Below are 23,168 nucleotides of genomic sequence, written 5' to 3' on the forward strand. Positions count from 1 at the left end.
TGTGTGTGTGTACGTATCGGCCCTCTTCCTATCCTCATTTCATCTTCACTCTCCTTTCTCATCTTCTATAAAACTCTCCCCCTCCCCCACTCTTCCCTCAGAGAGAGAGAGAGGGTGGAAGAGGGATCAACAAGTGCATCTTTCCTCATCCAGCCTCCCACCCTCCCCCCAATCCCATAATGCACTACTGCAGTCAACTGAGTGATCGCTTGCAGCCAGCAGACGACCGAGGGGCTGCATCCTGACACTGTCCTTTTGTTTACGGGCGCCGCGGTCTCATCCACGTCTACTAAATCCATCTGTAAGTTAATTTTACATAGTCGTTATCAGGTAACCCCTCGCTCTACATCTCTATCGCCATCCAATATGAATCTGTCGTCAGTTTAGTTGCATCAGCAACAGTCCCCCCTTCCGCCCCCCCCACCACCACCACCACCACCACCACCAGCCAATCCGCCCGCTCTCATTTCCATCTACCACCCTCTATCTATCCTTCCATCTCTAATTCCATCCAGAAAACAAAGGTTAACCTCCATCTGTGCTGGTCGCGGCCTCCAGTTCAGTTCAGGTGAGTCATTAACGTACATCAGCCATTCTTTTTCAGTTGCAGCTTGTTCTTTCAGTGTGATGTCATTTAGGGACACAACTAACAATTATTTTCATCATTTATCAACTGACTATATTTCAGCAAATATATTCAATTTTACTGATCCAACACGAAGAAAAAAAGCAAATATTTACACTAAGGTGAGCTGTAAGCAAATGTTCAGCATTTTTTGCAAGATCAGTAACTTTATAAATTTATCATTTATTCATTTATTTCCTTCCATCCATTAATGATTAACTTGACTAAAATATTGTAGCATCGATGTCATTACAATAATGATAAAAAAAGGCCAATAAAAAATATGCAAACATTGAAGGGATATTGTTAAATGGTGAAGGCTGACAGTCATCACAATGATCATCACACTCTCCCTGAACCTCCATCCACAGAGACGGACCTGATTTGCTTATATTTGTATTTTGAGAAAATATCAAACAGATTTTCTGACATCCCCCTGAATGAAGCATTATTTGAAGTTGATCACAACATAGTTGAGAGTTTTGGGTCATTTTAGTGTCATATGTCTATTTCCCCCCACCCCCCCCCCCCCACCCCCACACACACACACACACACACACACCTCCCCCAATGAGAGCAGACTCACAGACAAAGATTTGTTGGCAGCGGCTTGCAGCTAAACTGTCTGTGGGAGGATAAGACTGTAAACAAACTTGTGTTGGGAACTGTAAGTTAAGCACGGAAAATGTTGTTGGCAGTTGTGCTGAAGATCAAGGACTTCACCGTCCGGGCAGTGTGGACAGTTCACCAACAGAGTTTGATCTGCGGTGTGCAGGCTAACAGTGAAGTAGAATAAGTGAGGTGGAAAGGCTAGAATGAGAGCGTGGTGCGGGTGATCTCAGGGCAGACAGAGGGGAGCGTTTTGGCACCGAGTGACGGTGAATGTATCTGGAAGATTATGAGTCAACATTCTGTGTTAAAAAAAAAAAACATTCCTGAATATTGGGTAGATAAAAAAAATAAAAAAAATCTGTTTCTAGTGAGGAAACGAGGAGCTGTGAAGACATCTCATGGACTATGAGGCGGGGGCTGTTTGAATCTTCAATCATTTACATAATGTATTACAAAATAACCTATGTGGGAACTTGCAAAAAAAAAAGTCAAGCTTACAGTGTTATTTTGTTGCCAAAATGTGCAATCCAACAGTGCATAATATTATACACTCACCACACTTTAAAGGTGGGCACCAAAGATTAGTGTCACCAACAAACTTTGTCACAATTACCATATGAATTCTTGACAAACTTGTTTTGAATTTTGGACCACCAAAATCGAATCAGTTCACCTATGATTCCAACTCAAGGCCTTCCTAAAATATCACATTCACATAAAGTGAAGGACGGGAGGTCACAGAGACCTTTGATTACCAAAATCTATTCATTTCATCCTCAGGACCAAATAATCGTTTGTGGGGAAGAAAAAACAACTTCCTACAGTCCTTCCCTGAGATATAACGTTCACAATAATCGGACTGAGAAACATAATGCCTGCAGCCACGGCGGCCACTGGTGTGGCGACATGAAAATACAGCTCTGTTACTGTCACTGCTTCAACACTTCAGCTGTGAGCCTCTGATTTTGATGGGCAGCAAACAATGCAAAGAGTCACTACTGATTATCATTATTTTAACAACACAGTGCCAGCAGTTCTCTGATTTACATGTTGGGTAGGTTAGGTTAGGTTATGTAGTTACTTTATTAATCCCCGAGGGGAAATTGGCGAGTATATCGGCCCATATCAGCAAACATTACACACATTTGTAGTTTCTACCGATACTCTAGATATTACTGATGCAAACAGCATCTGTATATTTAGTCAAGGGTGCAATCAGAGTGACAAGACTGGCTCAAAAGCTAGTTTAAGGCCGTACCATGAATTAAACGCTTGAAAGGCTTTAAATCTTAAAGAGGTCTTTTAATTTGAAGTGGATAGAGGAAGTCCCTTTTGAATGGTGATTTCAGGTCTTTTCTTACATGTACTCCATGAGAAAGGGCCAGACAGTAGAGCATTTGTTTGTATTTATCCGACTGAATATTTCATTAATAGTGGCATAAATTCAGCAAACCCAAGACTTTTATTTTTATAGGACAAACACTCCTGTTATCCGTAATGGATAAGCTGTTCAGATACTTCCAGAAATCACATCAGCATGGTCTGAGGTTGAACTGAATTGTAGCCAAAGGTGCAGCATTTAGTACTTGTTGAGTAGGACTACATGTTTTAAGCTCTGTTGTGTCATCATCTGACTCCGTTTTCTTTCTATCCTTTTTTTGGAGCCAGGCCAATATTACTGAAGGGTTAATGTAACGTTACTTAGACTAGCACCCAACAGAGAAAAGCAGGCAGGCAGGCGAGAGCGGGAACAGGTGAGCATCTCGTAGAGACAGAGGGCTTCTGGGAGCTGCAGTTCATTGAAGGCCATTATGAATTGTTGCTGTACAACCCTGATATGGAGAAGTGCAGAAAGCAGCAGGTTGGGAGATGTTACGGTGCGTTGTGAAAAAAAATGTGGAAGTGCCGTAGTGTGGCAGTGGAGCATTGACACACATCAGGCAGTGATTGTGCAGCTCGATGCAGCAGCCGGCCTCATCTATCTCTGCACTATCTGCTGATTTCAGCCTCTGCCTCACTGTCGAGCACAAGAGGGATGATGATAACACGGAGGGTGAGACATTCCTGTTGAACCTGTTGTGTCAATCAGTTTATGTCTGCGTGTGCGTGCGTGTGTGTGTGTGTGTGTGTGTGTGTGTGTGTGTGTGTGTGTGTGTGTGTGTGTGTGTGTGTGTGTGTGTGTGTGTGTGTGTGTGTGTGTGTGTGTGTGTGTGTGTGTGTGTGTGTGTGTGTACTCTAGGAGCAGCAGCAGCTGTATGACAAGTCTTGATCCTTTAAGCTGTCAATGCACAAACCTAAGCCTGAGTCATATGTTGCAGCTCTGAAAAAAAGCATCCCATTACACACATGCACATGCACAGCAAGTGGTTGCCGTGGTGTTGTTTCTTTTGGGTCTCATTTGTTTATTAACCATTAATGTAGTTTTTGTGGTCGCAGTGAAAAGCAGAGAACGGCGCTGTACGTTCTTCCTGCAGCTGTCTGCATGAACTGATTACTGTCTGAACTAGCCGAACACATTCAGAGCACGGATTGTACTGTACACATGAATCTGCACACACACACACGAGAGAGTAGTAGTCAGTTAATAAAAATATGAACATGATAGGTGTCTGGTGAGTCTGTTGCTAGAGTAACCGTAAACTGCAGTGAGCATTGGCCATGGACGGACGGACGGACACACACACACGGACGGACACACACACACACACACACACACACACACACACACACACACACACACACACACACACACACACACACACACACACACACACACACAGCAGGCTTCTATCAGCCACAGTAAGCAAAAATAATAGGCAGCGAGAACAAAAGAGAGCTGATGCCATTCTGTCAACACTGTACACCATCTGATATTGTCAATATCATCTCTAACTAATATCACCATAACAACAAGCCTGTCTGTCACTCCCTCCTCACGACCTGGTGCCAGAACCGATCTAAAACACTGACTGCATCAAGACAAGAGCAGAGCTGACCTCCGTCTCAGGTCATCCAGTATGTGACCCGGCTTCATGCTGTGCAGATCATATGTGTTGGCTGAATGACTGAGGGGCCCAGAGCTGGGCGGTTTCAAACATCCCAGAATGTGTAGTAGTAACCCTGACGACGGTGACTGAACATCAGTAGTGTGTCAGCAGCATCACTTCCATTAATAGCTCCTGTCAAGGACAGCTGGCATTCAGTTAGCAGGACACTTCAACAGCCAATGAAAATGACACTAGCCCAAAGATATTTAAATACTTTACATTTATACACATCCAAGGAATAAACGATTTTCAATCTATTATACTGTAAACTACATCTTGACTCAAAGGTAAGAGCACAAGAACTCTTATCGGAAATTTCAGAAAGTCCAAAACTGCGAGCCTTTGCACTCTAAGTGTTACTTATTCAAACAGGTTTGAACAGGTTAGATGCCACTAAATTTCTTTGATTACATTTTGACAATATGCCACAAGAAAACTTGCACAAAACAGATAGGTGTGCCACATTTTTGTCTCCCACCTTTCACTCATGAAAGCAGACGACATCGTTCAGGTTTCAGGATTTAAAAAGGTCTCAAGTGTGCAGCCAAGAACAACAGCAGATCCAAGGCCAGACACAGACAGGGACAAGTGGGGGACTTGTCAGGAAGTGAATCTTGCTGTGACATCATTTTTATGTGTGTGTATATGATTATGTGCCTGTGATTGGTTTTGATCTGTGTTTAGTTGTCCAGTGGTGTGTAATCTGCCCGTCACTACCGGCTGAAGAGCTGCTTTCTGGCTGGCTGCGCCGGAGTCCGCTGGCAGCCAATCAGCAACGAGGCATGGAAGCACATGACCCAATGCAGAGAGAGCAGCTAAATCTGCCTTTTAGATAAGAGCACCAAGGAAAATATAGCGAAAGAGAATATAGAATACAGGAGAGGAGAAGTGAGGCTGTGACCGCTGGAGGGAACATTACAACACAAAATAACGTCTGCTGCTACTAGATATTATACGTGTTCGTATTTATTTATGCAATTACACAACCAAAGCACAAATACGAGGGCTGCCCCGTGGAAGTCGATGATGTCTTGCCTCATATGTCGGACACCTCTTAGCAAACCGAGATGCTATAAGTCGAGCAGTCATGTCCTTGTAGTGTTTTCTATTCGGCAAAACAATCACGGTTGGGGACAAAAATAGTCACTTAATGTTCGTCTGCGCTACTGGTTTCAGTTTCCACTATATAATCTGTATCATGCATCGTATTTCATCCTGTTAACATGGTGTGAAGCAGACATCCCACACTGTGGAGGTAAGACAGACACTTTTTCTGCCGCAACAGAAAACTGGTTAGAAATCAATAAAAGAGTTGATAAAGATTCTGACAAGCAGAAACCATAACGGCATCGGTATCAATATCGATTACCATCCCTACTCAAGAGCAGTGGTGGAATGTAAACAAGTCCATTTACTTGAGTACCGTGCTTAAGTATAATTTGGGGTATTTGTACTTACTTAGATACTGATTACTTTTTAAGATTACAGTCTTTTTTTTCATCAGTGAAAACAGCAGATCTCAAACACAAATGATACAAACATGGAATATTAATGCATTACTGAAGACTGTACTAACTAACAGTACGTAAAGTGGTCGAAAGAAGCACAACCTTAAATAACTACAGCACTAAACTGCACATCAATATTAATCCAAAAACATTATATATAACAGCTAAACACTGACAGAGACCTTTTACTTCATAGTGTGTACTTTTACTTTTGATACTTTAAATATCTTTGGCTGATAATACCTATATTGTATTTGTACTTATAGTTGAATATTTTCACGGGGTGGTACGAGTACACTTTTACTTAAGTGAAGGACCTCTATACTTTTTCCACCACTGCTCAAGTGATCATCAATATCACCAAGTGTTAAACTGTCCTTCAGGCAATAGTTACCAACCTCTTAAAATCCCTTATAAGAAAAGATTTGGGCTTAGATTGGTCTAAGCAGGTTATGTTTCCGTCACAGCAGAGACAGACAGACAGAAACACTGCGAGGAGAGAAGAGTGGTTCCGTTGTGGAGGTTCACTGGGATGTGAGTAATACGAAGGAGAGCAATCGAATAAGAGAGCAGATGAGCTGAAGTAATACCCAACGACAGTATGAAGAGACATCCCCTCTCCCACAAGGTCATCTCTCTCCGCCAAACCCACCCGGGAACCCAAGCAGACACAAGATGGCAAAAATGATCCACAGTGTGCCGACATGCAACGCAGTGACAGAATGAGCATGTGGAATAACGGGCGAAAGTCGGGAGAAGAAGGGAAAAAAACAACTTGGGAGACAGCGAAAGAAAGATGGAGAAAAGGTGGAGAGGAAGGAAAAGAGAGAGCGAGAGAGAGAGGGAGCAATGGCAAAGTAAACAGCCTGGAGCAGAGTGATGTGACCGAGCTTCTCCTCCTTTATTCCTCCTTCATCTCTTCTATACGAAGGATGTGTGGGCCCAGGAGAGAAGAGGGAGGGAGGGAGGGAGAGGTGAGAGGAAGAGAGGGAAGGAAAAGACTCATCCAAAAATAGCACCGTGCTGTTTGTAGACACATTAAGAGGAGGAAAATACGAAGTCAAACATTTCCTTCTCAACCACCGATTTCAAGCTGAATCCGTGTTATGATTAACACGTTTCCACATTTTCATATGCTCATCATTGCATTAGCGCTGCAATTTTGTCCAATGGAAATACATGTACTCGTGTACCACGGGTTATTAGACTCAACAAAGCAGACACAGTAAAAAGATGACGAGGTTGAATGGTGAATTTCATCATGTGGAGCCGAATCACAACATCTCACACACTAATCTGTGGCTCAATTAAACTGCCTTATTCATCAGCAGTTATATGTGTGTTAATGTTACCTGGCTCTCAGCTTCAAGCTGGTTGGTTCCACTTGAGGACATAAATCTTTTTGGGTTTTTTAAAGCAATTTCCTAATTTTAACAAACAATATTCAATATTAAATTTGTAGGGCACTATCTTTATTAATCCACATCTAGAGCTGTAGTGAATATGGTAAATGGTCTGTACTTGTATAGCGCTTTATCACCTTTTGGTCTCAAGGCTCTTTAACATGTTTTCCCATTCACCCATTCACACACTAATGAGACAGATCACCATGCAGGGTGCTGCCATCAGGAGAACATTCACACACTGATGGTTCACCATCGGGAGCAACTTTGGGTTCAGTGTCTTGCTCAAGGATGCTTGGGCATGTGGACAGGAGGAGCTGGGGATTGAACCACCTACCTTCCAATTAGTGTGCAACCCACTGTACCATCTAAGCCACAGCCTCCCAATATCTCAGGCATCTATCCATTATCTATACCCCCTTTGTCCTGGGCATTTTTCATTAGGACTTAAAGTGCATCATAGCACAGAAACAGCACTGGTTAGTTTCCCAAGATCTTTTAATTGCCTCAATCGTACACACTGAGCCAAGTGGCGCCATGCAAGTATCTATGCTGATCTCGGACACATGAAGTTGTCATTTTGGAGTCCAGCGCCCACGTTGTTTATTAGCAAATATACTTTCGCCCATCCGAGCACACATGGACGTGTTGGCCTGAAAATGAGATGATATCTAGAGACAGCTGACCGCGATAAGAATCATCTTGGTCTGAAGACACTGGGCACAGCCTTTGTTTTTAAGGGTTTATTATCAAGATAGTAACATGCTACTACATAGGCATGTATGTACACTCTGCTTCTTACACACATGGTAGCATAGCAGTGCACAAACACGCAAAGGATTAATCATAAAAAAAACCATTATAATTGTTTATGTGATACTGCTCCGTCTGCACACAAAAGCTTTTTCCTCGGGAGAGACGCAAATCTGCCGTTAGCCTATAAAGGCAGTCCAGGTTTCTAACAGGAACCGGGAACGACACTCATATTCCTCTATTTGATGTTACAACACAAAACATGATTCATTCATAAATTAAGCACAACCTGTTTGAACCATGCATCTTACTTTGTGCTCAAATGTTTAAATGAGCAAAATGTGGACTTGGACACGTCCGTGTGCTTTTAGACCATGCGTGTGTAAATATGCATGTGTTTTCTCTCTCCCGTAGTTTGTGATTTTTTTCCTCTCTGTTCTCTCTCCTTCTACCTTTCTGTGGGGATCTCAGCATGTTTCCCATCACCACCGACCTACCGATTGTTTGTTTCTCTCTGCTTTTCTTTTCCGTCTCAGCTCTCCTCTCCCCCCGACCGGTTGAGACAGATGCTCGTCCACTTCCGAGTCAGTTTCTGTTGGACGTTTCTTCCTGTTAAGAGAGAGTTTGGGTTTTTTTGCCCCAAAGTCGCCAAGTGCTAGTTCATGTGGTGAATGTGGAATTTTTTCTTCTCTAAATACTATATGGTTTTGCCTTTATCGTTTAAATTCCCCTGAGATGAATGAGGTCGGGATTTAACACTATATGCATCAAACTCACTTGGAAAACCGCTCATATATTATGCACAAATTAGTTTCTGTGTTTGTTTTAGCTCTGCAGACCTGATAGAGCTTTAGATGCCCAATTTACTGAAACAACTGATTAACCAGATATACTGACTAACAATTACAAAATGTATAAATTCACATTTTTTTGAAGAGAGATGAACGATCATTTTAGCAAAGTTCTTGGTCCTGAGAAGTATATTCAAGATTTTATGAAACAACTTGAGGTTCTGTCTGAGCAGCAGATTTGAGATAGAGGTGACAACATTCAATCACACTATCAACAAAATATAATAACATAAGAGTTTCTACTTTGACTCTGGTCTGAAATATAAGATACTGTTGGGAAAACAAAACCCAACCTCTGATGGAAACCAAAAGAGACAAAATGTTGAATATTCAGTGAAGGGTGAAAACACAAACTGGAGGAAAAACATGGCATGCTCTTTCTTTTGTCTTTGCCATTTCTTCTTCTTCTTCTTCTTCTTCTTCTTCTTCTTCTTCTTCTTCTTTCTATCAGAATTTTTCCATCCTCCCTTCCTCTCTCACTCTGTCTCCTGATAATACAGCTCTAATAATAGCTGAGTTGCATCGAAACAATCGTTGAATGGAATCTAGGGCAGCCGCTGCAGATGCAGTTTGGGAAAATCCCTCCTGTCCTCTCCAGCATGCCTGCACACAGCACATGTATGTGTGTGTGCGTTGGCATTCAAGCCGTCCTGCACAGGAGGAAAGAGATAGACGACTTCCCGCCTATAGAGCTCATTCTCACAGGTACTGACCAAATCTTGTCATTAAAATCTGACATGTGGCCTCTCAAACACGTCTCTATCTGCAACTGGCAGCATCTTAAGAAAATATGCAGCAGACCTTTAAAAAAGTCCCAAAAATAAAAACTGGACCTGGATTTAATAGTTTGCAGAGGTTATACAGGAAGAAGCCAAAGAACAAGTGTGACGTAGCCTGTACATGTGTTTGTCCTGATGCTTACAGGAGGCTCGGTTCATTGTGTAACATTCCTCTGCTTGGTACCGCTTATGGACTAAATAGGTCATACAGACCATAAACAGGTGTGAAGTTCAGGTTCCTCTCTGACAGCTTTGGGTCTGTTGTTGTCTGTTTTTGCTAAACCATGTTTTGTATTGTTGTATAGTTGATATGTGAGATTAGAAATTATAGACCTTTTTTTTCCCAGTAAACTACAGTAACACTGGAATACTTCAATATAGTCTTGATTTAATGTTTCATAAACAGTGATAATTTAGTGATGTTGAAGACATGCTTACATATGGGCTTAAGTCTTAATTTGTAACAATTCACCTTAACTAAAAAATCTTTAAGGGGAAAAGCTACAACGCTTATTTTTTAAGGAACGGATGGACCTGATTTGCGGGCTGACCTCCTACTTAACAAAAAAAAACCTCAAGAAATAAACAAAATAAGCTCACTATAATATCAACAAAAAATATATATTAACTAAAAAAGTGACACAAATAGGTTAGCAATATCCCATATATTAATGAAAGGATCAAATTAGGACACTAACAAACAAAGAGCGGTTGGCTGACACACACACACACACACACACACACAATTAATAAACACCGAATTATCCCCAAAGTCGTACTATTCCCAAGTCAAACTGTCTTTACGAATAAGTCCTCCCCAAAAAAAGTGTAAAGATTGGTGAAGAGTGGCGATCAAAGCCATGCAGATCTCCCCACCACCGTTCATGGAGAAGCTCGAAATCCCTCTGGAACATCCATATGTTGGGATGATCGAAGGAAAGAGTCCAGAACAATGTCATTATGAGAAAGATCCCTGAACACACTGTCAGGTAACGTTCTCCGGACGCTGACGCTCCACCTACCCGAGCGCTCCTCACGGGGAAGTCACTTATTTATAGAAATACACACAAAAGACCATATCCATATTCTGTGAAGATGCAACAGGCCCCTGATAACAAATAATGTACAGTACTTAAAGTGATAGTAAAATGAACAAATTACATGTCCCGCCATCACACATTCACTATATAAATGGCAAACGTATGCACATGCTGCTTTTAGGTCAAAGTGTCAACACTAGCCGGTCCCTCCAGGACTTCCCTGAGGTCTGTTATGATTGTTCCAATCACAAACATGTGGTTTTGCAATGCAATTTGCACAGTTTTATGTGATTTCTTTTTTGCAGTAAAATTGCAGGAATTGGCAAAAGCTTACAAGCCCAGGGGGGAAAAAAATGCAATTATGTTCTGAACTACTAGATAAAAAAGAGTCATATGTAATGACTTCTTATTATTAAGCATACTGAACATATGAGAAACAGCTAGATATATTTGAGTTCTGAACTTAAAGGTGTAATTTTGTAAGAATTAAATCCCATCTGTCACCTACAATGTTGGTTACATTGATGAGGTTTAAGTCGTACGAAGAAGGATAATAAGCCAGAAACTGAGAAGTGGAAATGAGCCTTTATCCTGAATCGAAAGTGGGCCTCTTCTGTCGGGTTTAACGTCCGGGCAACGCAGCGATGCCGTCTCTCTTCCTCCATGTAAAAGCAACCAAGAGCTACTTTTACTCTGTTGAAAAGAGACCTTCCTTCTTTGTTCCTTTCAGCCCCTCAAGAAAGCTGGCAGAAAACAAAGCCATGATTTAACTTGTAGTGCCTCTTCACGTTGTATTCTTTCATCACAGCGATGCTTTTGTTGCACAACAAATACACTGAGTTTATTACTCGCATGTAACCAGCAACGCAAAAAAACAATACCAGTCAGTCCTTTGGCTCTAGAATCTGCAATTTTCACATCTTTTTGACCTACAGACATTTTTTTTAGCTTGTTGTCAATTTTTGTTGTCAGTTTTGCTAAAGTTAGCATTGTGCAATTGCAGCACATACTTGTTGCTAACACTCACATGGGGGTTTCCCTGATCTTTCCCATCCAAACGCTATCCTGTCAACAAGGTTACCACACAGATCTATGATCAGGTCTCTGGATCAAGATGCATTGTTACATCCTTACATGTCTTACAGGAGCTTAAAGATATATACCTCATTTATCTCATCACACATGCTGGCCTGGTTTCAAGGCTGCTTCGTGTCATAGATAAATCCAAAGGTGGCGTATGCGGCCCGGCTGGTTTGAAAAGGCCGGATCTACTCTGCAATCGATACGAAAACGCAACGTATTTCCGTGTTGATGGAAAGGACTAAAAACTAGGACAAATAAAAATCCAATACAGAAATCATAATTCACAACTTTTGCAACATCACAAACACATGTACACACCAAGGCTAGTCAGATTACTATCACGTGGACATCCGGGGGAGTTGTGTCAGGCCAACAAGGGGAACAGAGCAGGGCCGGGGCCCACTACTAATTCATGTGACTTCACTAAAATTCAACTCTGTCTGTGTGTGTGTGTGTGTGTGTGTGTGTGTGTGTGTGTGTGTGTGTGTGTGTGTGTGTGCGTGCGTGCGTGCGTGCGTGTTTAAGTAGAGGAGACAATGTGCGTGTGTGTCTCTGAGAGGGAGACCGCAAGGGACAGAGGGGAAGCCTCTGAGCAGCAGTTTACACACACACACACACACACACACACACACACACACACACACACACACACACACACACACACACACACACACACACACACACACACACAGAGAGAGAGAGAGAGAGAACAAGCACTGGGGTTGATGTAGTGAACAAAGAAGACCTCTATTTTAAGTGAGCATGCAAAGAAGTAGGTCCGCACTGGGTTTTAGAGAGCTACAAGAATGAGTGTGTGTGGTGGTGAAAAGCGTGTTGCAGAAGACAAATGGTCTCTGACATCTCAGGCTATTACGGAGGAAGAGCCTGGTACGGGTGGGGGAGAAGGGGGCTAAGGGGGTAGGGAGAGGGCTTGTCGTGAAGTTTCCTTCTTCAGTGTCACACCTCCACCAGCACGGTGGACTCACGTCTTTGACAGTACGGCTTACATCTTTATTAGCTGCTCAGGTTATTCAGTCCTTTTAACTTGACGTGTAAATGCCACTTCAGCTATCAGTGGTTTGTACAATACTCAACAATAACCTCAAACCATTGTAGCTGGTGCTGCAAGAAACACAACCTGATTTTTTTTTACACAATACCAGTTAATGCAACAGATTTCAGAATGGATTAATTGATGTATCTGTTTACAGAGTGTGTAGGGTCAACCAGAAGAAATGCATTCCTGATGAGGAGAAAAGAAAGAGTGTGTTCATAGTCATGTTATGTTTAAATTGAAGTGAATACGATAGCATGAATATATCATGCGTTCTCTAACAACCTACTTTGGATTGGAACGTTGGTACGGCAGCAAAGCATGATGGTGTAATGCTTTTGCAGGAAAACCTCCAAAAACGTCTATAATTTTTGCTGACTAGCAGGTTTTTCTTGAGTTTCCATTACTTGTTATTCTTTTCTCTGGATTTGCTCCAGCAGTGCTGAAAACACAAGTGTTCACTGTAGCTTTGATGATGAAAAAAATAAAAAGCACAGTTCTGTATTCAGTTTAGTATTTAATATCACACAAAAAAGTGGAGGCCTGAGAGTTTTCATGTTTGATTAAAGTCATCCGTCTCATTTCTAAATGCTCCCCGACATGCTCAAGATGTAAAAGGATTCCAGTGTTACCTGTCTGAAAGCCGATTCCAAACACGAACACACACACACACACACACACACACACACACACACACACACACACACACACACACACACACACACACACACACACACACACACACACACACACACACACACACACACACACACACAGCAACTCCAGTTTCATAGTATGAGACACACGACTGGAGGCACTTGGGTAAATTGAGCCGTGTGTTGCTAACGTCTTTCATCCTCTCACCCTACCTCTTCCTAACCTTCATCATCTCTCGGTGTCCTTTACTTTTCTCTCCGTCACTTGTTCACTTCACTCCAACATACACTCAGTTCAGCCTCGGCTCCACCATGGGCCAAGTTCCAGAAAAATTTGGCCTTTTCTTTTCCTGTAATCCTGCTGACAAACTGCCAAACAAACATACCAAACCGAAAACATAACCTCAGGACATACAACCCCGTCTCCAAAAAAGAAAGTTGGGACGCTGTGTAAAATGTAAATAAAACAAACAGGATATGATGATTTGAAAATCATGTAAACTTATTTTTACTTGAAATAGATCAAAGGCAACATATCACATGTTGAAACTGAGAAGCTTTATTGGTTTTTTTGGAAAATATATGCTTATTTTGAATTTGATGAAAGCAACCCGTTTCAAAAGAAGTTGGGACGGGGGCATGTTCACCACTGTGTTGTATCACCTCTTCTTTTAACAACACTGTAAATGTTTGGGAACTGAGGAGACCAGTTACTGGAGTTTTGAAAGTGAACTATTGTCCCATTCTTGTCTGATATAGGATCGTTCAGCAATAATGGTGCATTTCCAGATGTGCATGCCAGGTGCATTAATGCATTCCTGTACCTTCGCAGATTGCTCACTTTTGAACTTTGGGCTGATAACAGGCTGGATGGTCCCTCTCCACCTGGAGGACGTAGCGTCCATGATTTCCGAAAAGTATTTAACATTTGGGGTTTTTCTTACATTTTACACAGTGTCCCAACTTCTGTTCTGCCTCTGAAACGGGGTTGCAGTAACTAATTAGTAAGCTTGTTGGATGTTATTGACTTGCTTCACTTTACAAGTTACTTTGGCGGTCTGTGTTCTCGCTGTCTGACAGACAACAGGTCTGAACACGTCTTTTAGTTGTCCCAAAAGTCTGGGCTACTTCTGATCCGGAAACAGCTCCTCTTTCTTTTGATGGCTAATGAATAAGTTAGTTATGTGCCAACATTAGTGTGTGTGTGCGTGCGTGTGTGCGTGCGTGTGAAGGTTTCTATTAGGAGGGAGGATGTCTGATAATGGTGGCATTCGGCCAGAAGTCCCAGAGGAGAGAAGAGTCTGGGCTGGAAAATAAACCCAGTGAAGAAAAGGTAACGGTGCACATAAACACAGTAAAGCCCATCTTTTACAAGCCTTATATGCATTATTCCCATCCACATCACAAACACGTTGCATAAAACATCAAACACAGCCAAAGAATGTAGCATTCCATAAATAAAATGATGAATTCATTGAGTACATTGAGATCTCACTCAACCAGTCCTACACAGGAAATATTGAGTTTTACTCCAACAAACCGAGGCGTTTATTTATGAGAGCAGCTGCCATCGGATCCCTGCGACACCTTCATTCAAGGCACCAACTCGCTGCTCTGGTAGATGGAGGAAGTTTCACAGTGTATGAAACAGGGCTGCCCCCAAATAGGGCTCCATAAGTTTCAGTATCACAATTATCTAAATGTTATGCAGCGTGTTTACTGCCACAGAAAAAGAAATAGAGACCCAATTTATGCAACAAGACAACTCACTCACTCACTCACTCACTCACTCACTCACTCACTCACTCACTCAATTTAATAATTTAATTTGAAGCAGCATCTCTTGTTGTCAATTATCCTTCACATAACCCACGTTTACGTTCCAAAATTATAAAGCAGAATTCTTGAATTTTGCGTCCATTCATTTTTCTTATTATGGTGACAGAAATGATTTACAAAAAACAGAGAAGGTGTCTCTGAGCTTTTCAACGAGCTACGGAGGGAGAAGCAGGACACTTTTAGAATTTTGTATCATTTACAATACATAATGTGTTATAAAATTGCCAATGTGTAAAAAGAAAAGGTAACACTTAAAATGGATTATCGGTGCATCTTTTGGCAATTATGGTGTTCCTCAATGAAACAGCAGCACCAATGTTAACAGTTCATTTGGAGGCCTGGTACAGGAATTTGCTGAAAGTACATCCTGGTCTCAACAGGAAACCAGATAAAAGGATTTGAATGATTATCATGAATGAATTTTCTGTCAATCAATGAATCCTCTCATCACTAATGACATCACTGCTATCAGTACTGTAGTGATATCTAGTGTCACATCCCTGAAGACATCTCTCTCTCTCTCTCTCTCTCTCTCTCACACACACACACACACACACACACACACACACACACACACACACACACACACACACACACACACACACACACACACACACACACTGCTGCAGCTTACTAGCTGCCATCTGTTCGATAGCAGACCTAAATAGTACACTGGTTTAACCAGGCATTAGTAACACACGTGTATATACACACACACACACACACACACACACACACACACACACACACACACACACACACACACACACACACACACACACACACACACATACATACATACACATACAGACACACAGACACACAATCACATCCACAGGGGACAGATTAAGCAGTTGTCCAGTGTCTGTAGTCTGAAATCAGTGCTTTCCCTCTATTGTGGGTTTCATGACAGTAAACAACGGGGATGTAAACAAAATCCTGAACAGTGTCAGTAACAAAGAGAAAGAAATACAGACAGAAGAATAGAGGCAACATGAGCTGCACGCAACAAACACGTTCAGCACCAGGAAGCATTTCATAGCGACAGTTTGAACCACTGTGGAGAGCAGGAACATCCAAAACTTCAGAACCAGGGAGTTCAGCCGTTTGGGTTTTAATCCAGCAACGTCTGGACCATATTCCAATCTGCTGCGCTGATGCGGAGTCGAGCTGCCGAGGTGGAGGGAGCGAGCGGAGATGTCCACCCAGTCGTCCATCGCAATGACAAGTTAAAAAATGAATAAATAAATAATGAAGCTGAATAAATAAACAATGCTGAAGTTGATTGTCAAATAGTCTATGTATGGGAAACACTGCATATTGCTCAAACCTTCTGCTATGATTAATATGACAAAAGTTTTCTGCTTCCATTTTTCAGTCTGGACATCGGGTGCATCAAAACAAGCACTCCTACTCTCTCCCTCAACAAATAACAATGCGGCGTCGCTCCACGTGATGCAGAGCAATGATGTGGTGCAACGCTAAAAGCTCAAAACAAAAGCGTTCCCTTTCTATTGCCGAGTTGTGTCTGGCCGTGGAGAACTGCATGTAGCTCGCAGGATCACACACAGCGACGAGGAAACTACCAGACGTTGTAAAGTAGCAGTCTAACTGTTTAAAAACGATGGCATCTTCTTCGTCAGGTTCATCAGTGATGAGACATCGTGCTGATAAAACCATCTGATTCCTGTTAAACTTGGATTTTAAGTGTCATTGCTGAGGTGATAAGGGTAATGCATCTCCTTTTAATTTTAGCACAGGTCATAATAAAATGCCCCAACACTGGTCTTTGGCACCAAACCCTCACATTTGAGACAATATGACCACGTATTGTTTACAATCTGTGAATAAAAGAAATAATGGATTGATGACAATAAGAGGACAACAATATATTTCTGGCAAATGACAAATCAAAAATGACTTCTTGTTTCAGCACTAGTTGTGGTGCTGTTCAGAAAATATGTTAATGCCTCATCGTTTTTAAAACCTCGTGATTAGAGTGATTGTGATTTTGATAAGATGATACGCAGTGTGTTGAAGGAGCTTGACAGATGATAGTGAGCTTTGAAACAAATAACAGCCAGAGCTACTGTGTAGCACACAGCACGCACAACTATGCAATGCAGATTAGTTATTAGTCAGATCAGTTTGGCATCTGCGTTCATAATATAAGTATTTCCAAAGAATAGGTACCAGCTATGCTGAGCTATATTTTTCTCAGTAGAGCAGAAAACATTCGTGTCAGGATGCAGTAATGTCCTATGACACGTAGCACACGTGCTGCGAAAGTGTGTTTTAAAGTCAAGAATGAAAGCAGCGCAGCAGACAATATTTCCAAGGTGCTGCACTGCACTGCTAAAATTCTTATTATCATCTGATAATATTAATATATATTTAATTTTGGCTATATTTAAATTAAATATTAAATGATCACTCAACCAGAAAGTAGAAGCAACAGAAGATTTCTTATTTTTCCTCTCACAGAGTCAATACACAGAGGTGTGCCTCTTGCTTGCGGGACGTACTGGTGACTCTAAACTGTGAGAAGTAGCTGAAGTTTATTAAAAAAAAAAAAAAAAAAAAGTACTTGATTTTTCACAAAAGTTTTGGAAAAATATATATCACTAAATCTGGTGATTAAGTTGCTGAGTTAGCAACACAGATCCAACCTGCACTGAAGCATTAATACTCCAAAAACCTTAAGAAACAAATATTTTCTTTCATCTTCAAATTTGCTGCATCAATAGTGACGTCAAATGCTCAATACACAACAGCTCGTTTGACCTCCGGCTGGATTGGTCTGACTTGCGCTGCACTGCTATCATCACTTCTCTTCCTTTTCTTCCTCCTACACGCTTGCTGCACTCAGACACTCTGTTTTTGCATCAATTTGCCTTACTGATGCTTGTTCAGCTTCAATGTGTAGTCATCGCAGATCCCGTTGACAACAGAGTGAGTGAAGGAAGAGGGTAGAAACAGGAGAAAGTAGACAGAATGACTGACAGCTCCAAACAGAGCTGATTTTACTGGGTGATGACATCATGGAAAACAGTGGTTCATAATTCTGCATCATTATCACTACTTGTCAGCCACTGTGTATGCACATGTCCAAGTTGAAAACAAATAAGTGTTTTATTAAAACTTGGCCCAAAACATAGGCTCAGTTTGCTTTAGTGTGGCCTCTTCATTTTGCCTTTGGTCAGTGTGCATTACAAGTATAACTGATAAAAAAAAAAAACACGGAAATATGTCCAAGAACACAACAGATCTGTGACGTGGAAGAGCGGCAGCGCTATCTGTGTTCGCTGGCTTGTTAAACTTAAGTACAGTTTTGTTTAAATTTAGTTCCAGTTTAATTACACTGCACATAAGACTCAAACCTCAGTGCTATTCTGGAAGCACGAAATATAAGAAGGCTTTTTGCTATTACTAGGGTTAGGGTTAGTGATTTCACAGATGAAAACAGCAAAAGAGAAGCGGCTTGACGCAACTCTAAAACACAAACATTAACAAAGATTGTGTTTCTGTGCGTGTGTGTGTGTGTGTGTGTGCGTGCGTGCGTGCGTGTGTGTGTGTGAGAAGTTGTGTAAATGTGTGAGTGTTTGTTAATGTGTACATGTGTGTTTTTAACATTAGTCCAGCAGAGCAGCATGAAAAAAAAAAAAAGGTGTTCCGTGTGCAATGAGCGATTGGAAGTCATCAGATTTAGTTAGAAACACAAACTAAATATTATTTATATTTACATCATCATATTATTGATGAAATAATCCAAAGTGATTCTTATTGTAGCCTTCATTAACTTCCATCCACTCTTTAAATAAAAAAAGAGAGAACAATTGCTTGTTTAACTGAGAAATTAATGAAATGGTGAAAATGGTTCTTTTAATTATGAGCCAGATTAAAAAGTAGTGTTGATTCAAATTTCATGCACAAACATTGTTTTGTCGGTAAAGGTCCTGTTCATCATTAACACGCTGCAGTCGGAGCTTTCAGTGACTGAAATGAGGAGAAAACGGCTCAAACAACATGAAGGAAAAGTGTCAAAAGGAAGAGTTAAATCACAGGATGGGCACTGACAATGGTTTTTGACAATATCTTGTTTTTGGAGTATTGCTTTGAAATATTAAAATCAACAACAACAATAATAACAGTTATAATTTGGCTGTCAGATACTTTTGCAAGACATTTATAACCACTTTGTAGTAATCTGTAGGAGGGTAAATCAATACTTCATGGTCGCCGCCCTCCTGAAGCATTGTAAGAGTTGATGATTTCGAGAGTTTGATACTAAATCTGACGTGCGCTCTCTTGGTCATGTCCACAGAGAAATCACAGACGCACCCAGAAGACTGCTCACAAAAATATGTGTAACTCAGGAACTGGTGATGAGCAAGCAGCGGAATTTGTACCAGTTACTCATCAGGGTTTTATTTTCCTGCTGCTCCGTTCACGTCACAGCGCTGTGCTCTGAATGTATTGATTTACCCTCGTAGAAGTATGTGTAGTATGAGTACATAGTGCGGGGCTTTGAATCTGAAACTGAGAGAGAAAGTCAAAGCATTTGGCCGACCAGTCGTGTAACCTTATCCATCAGTGTCAGATATTTGTATTTACTGTATTTGGCTGGCCTCTTTGTTGGAGTCATGCCACAAAAAACAAACTGTTAAAAAAAAAAATCCCTATCCTAGCCAAAAAAAAATGCAACATCATCGTGATTTTTTAAATAAAGGAGTTGATACAGAGTTGATATGGAGGTGAGCGGCATGCTGTGTAGCCAGCAGCCAGTATTAAGTGATGCCAAGATAGTACAAGAGTAGTTATATATTCTTTGGCATAGATGTCAGGCAATGATACGAGACTCAGATGTATATACATGAATGTGAAGAAACACTCGATTATGGAATATGTATTCTATATGTTTCTGTTATAATCTAACAAACAGAACCGAGTTGAGCCCAAAGCCTGGTCTCTCACTCGCTGTCTCTGCTATCTTTGTGAGGACATTTGTGAACATGGTGCATTCCCTATCACCCCTTAACCTTTACAACTAGGTAACGACGACACCTTACCCCAACCTGACCCCTATTCCAAGTCTTCTTGACCTTTAAACGCATTCTTAACCCTTAAACATTCCTATGAAAAGGTGAGAATTTCAAAATGTCCTCACTTCAATGGTCCAAAATCTCACACTGGTCCTCATAAAGACAGTTTTACAAGTGTATACACACACACACAGACACACACACATGTGAAACACAAGAGAGAAACACAGCAGACTTGTTGAGCATGTTAATTGAAACCAGACGCAGAAAACCACCATCTCCTGCTCTCTGCTGAAAGAAGCTGATCTGAGTACAGTTTGTATCAGTGTCTGCAATGAGAGAAAAGACACAAACCTTGGTTACTCTCCATGACTGCCCCCCTCCCCCTAGGATCTGAACCCCTGTCCCCTTGTGATGAAGCACGTTAATGGGACATGTTATGTCACCAACAGGCTTGGTTCTCTTTGTCTCTGGATTCTGTCTGCTCCTGTCTCTTCTGTTGTCTCCTTTCATTTCTCCCTCCACCTTTAGAAAGGTGCCTTCCACTGTTTACTCCCAGTCCTGTTCCCTTCTTCCATCCCATGAGCACTCATTCCTCTAGACATTTCTCCAGACTCATTCCTCTCCCTTTTCCTACCCCCACCTCACCCCAAGATGGTTTGAGGTCAACTGGCTCACGTGTCTTTGTATCCTGCTACAGCGTGTGGGCTAGAAATTCCACCATCCCACCGTTTCGAATTGCATGTTACCTGGTTCGAAAAGACAGACACACACAGACAGACAGACAGACAGACAGACAGACACACACACACACACACACACACACACACACACACACACACACACACACACACACACACACACACACACACACACACACATACTTCTGGGATCGGACACACACATGCATGCAACAGAAGAAGCATTACTTAAGCACAGACCAGCTAGTTTACAAAAGGAACAAGCATTTATTTAACAGCGAGCAGTTAGAAGCACTTTCTGCTTCCATCCTGCACCAGTTTTTGCTCCATTCACTTGAACTGAAGCTTCACAAAACTACATCATGTGTTTACTGTTGGAGAGAAACCTGCAAGTCACTCAAGCTGACTCAGAGGTCAGAGTTCACCTTGTCTCAACTTTGACCGGCAAATTAATACAGTTGACCAACAGAAACAACAGTGCTGCAGTGACGAGGGGCTTTTTTCCTGTATAACATCACATTACCAGGCAAAAAAAACCTGCAGTATCATTCTCATAAAGGGTCGTAATGGTACGCGTGTTCTTCACGAACCAGTCATTATTTCAGTGGGAAATTTCCCCTAAAGCATATGGCCCATATATTACCATATAGCAGTGTTTCCATTGTCAAAATATCATGTGATCTACTTCATTTATGTACACCTGCTTCTCGAGTGGTGCTCTGGTGTAACAAACATGTTTTTATTCAGTAAACAGCTGCTTCACAGCCACCAGTTCAGTTTTCTAACCTGCTTACTCGGGATTTATGACACATTTCACATTTGTAAATGTCTGAACAGTGGAGTTTTTAATTCACAACCTGAACCTGTCAGGTACAACACAACCTTTGTCAGTTGGGGCTTAACTATTTATTTATTCCAGCAGGTTTGAGAGGGTCTAGCCATCCGCTGTGGTGGCTATTCCTCTATTATTCCTCTAATGTGTCAGAAATTACTGATGAGGTCATCTAAAAGTTACTAAACAAGAGGAGGCTTTGGTGAAACAAAGTGTTATGTGGGGGGACCAAATAAAAGCATCCCAAAAATAAATGTTGTGTACTGGATCTGATACAAACACAGAAATGTGGCGCAGTGAATATTTATATTGCTTACACAGAGGACGTCAGGGCAGTCAGTGGTCCTGCAATGTTGGCAGGATGCATTTGTGTTGACAGCTAAAAGAATATGGCCACATATTCCGAATGTGGTCAGTGCAGATCACATCTCAATTTGTCCTGTCTGAAGTTTAAAGACTGTGTTGTTGCTGTGATGGTTAGCCAGACAGACTGATAAATACAGCAGCAAACTGCTGCACTAAACACATATCTGTATCTGGTGTTTCAATAAGAAAGACCTGCTGTTTTTGTTAGGATTTTTTTTTTTTTTTTTTTTTGCACAATAATAAATAATTAACTCTATCTTTTTAGATGCTAAAATTCAAACAAAATTAGTTTTCCTTTTATTACAACTACCATCTTTAGCTGAGTGTAGACAACATGGCTTGAGGAGCACATTTAAAAGACAACAGCCAAGAGTTTGTATTCCGTAGTCTGGCCAACTCACAGAATTTACATAAATTAGCTGCAGCCACTACTGTTGTCATTTCAGCCAATAAATGGAGTCTCAGCCTGAAGGACCTGACAGAACTTCTCCACAAGAAAACGCACTGGAACTTAACGCGCCGCCTGCGTTAACATCAGCAATAAGGTTTTTTAAAAAGCTGTGGGTCTACGAGTGCACTCAGCTGAAAGACATGGTGGGGTTTGACAGATGTATCTGCTTTCAAAGTGTGCGCACGCACGCACACACACACACACACACACACACACACACACACACACACACACACACACACACACACACACACACACACACACACACACTTCTGGGTTCTCCCCAGCAGCCGCCAGAGAGTGTACCGAGCCAAAGAATTTGGCAAAAACAGAGCGTTTGCTCTGGTAAATCCCTCCTCTCCTGTGTGCGTGCCAGCATGCGCGCATGCCGGTGCATATATGTGTATGCAAGCATATATGTGAGGGCGCGCATCTGTGCTTACTGGCTGTCTCCACTCATTAAATCCATCTGTACTGGCTCCTGCTTCCTGCTGCTTACCATCTTCTGCAGTTACAAAGCTGAGGC

At 41.6% G+C, this 23,168-nt stretch overlaps 1 protein-coding gene across 3 annotated transcripts in view; it reads right to left on the bottom strand.

Moving 5' to 3' along the window:
• Positions 1-23,168, bottom strand: part of jmjd1cb (jumonji domain containing 1Cb) — a 136,967-nt gene that overhangs the window by 94,252 nt on the left and 19,547 nt on the right. The window lies entirely within an intron of this gene.

This window comes from Brachyistius frenatus, unplaced genomic scaffold (genome assembly GCF_029030835.1).
Source record: "Brachyistius frenatus isolate BFR_SWC_R1_liver_20210118 unplaced genomic scaffold, ASM2903083v1 Contig_78, whole genome shotgun sequence".
Classification (NCBI taxonomy): Eukaryota; Metazoa; Chordata; class Actinopteri; family Embiotocidae; genus Brachyistius; species Brachyistius frenatus.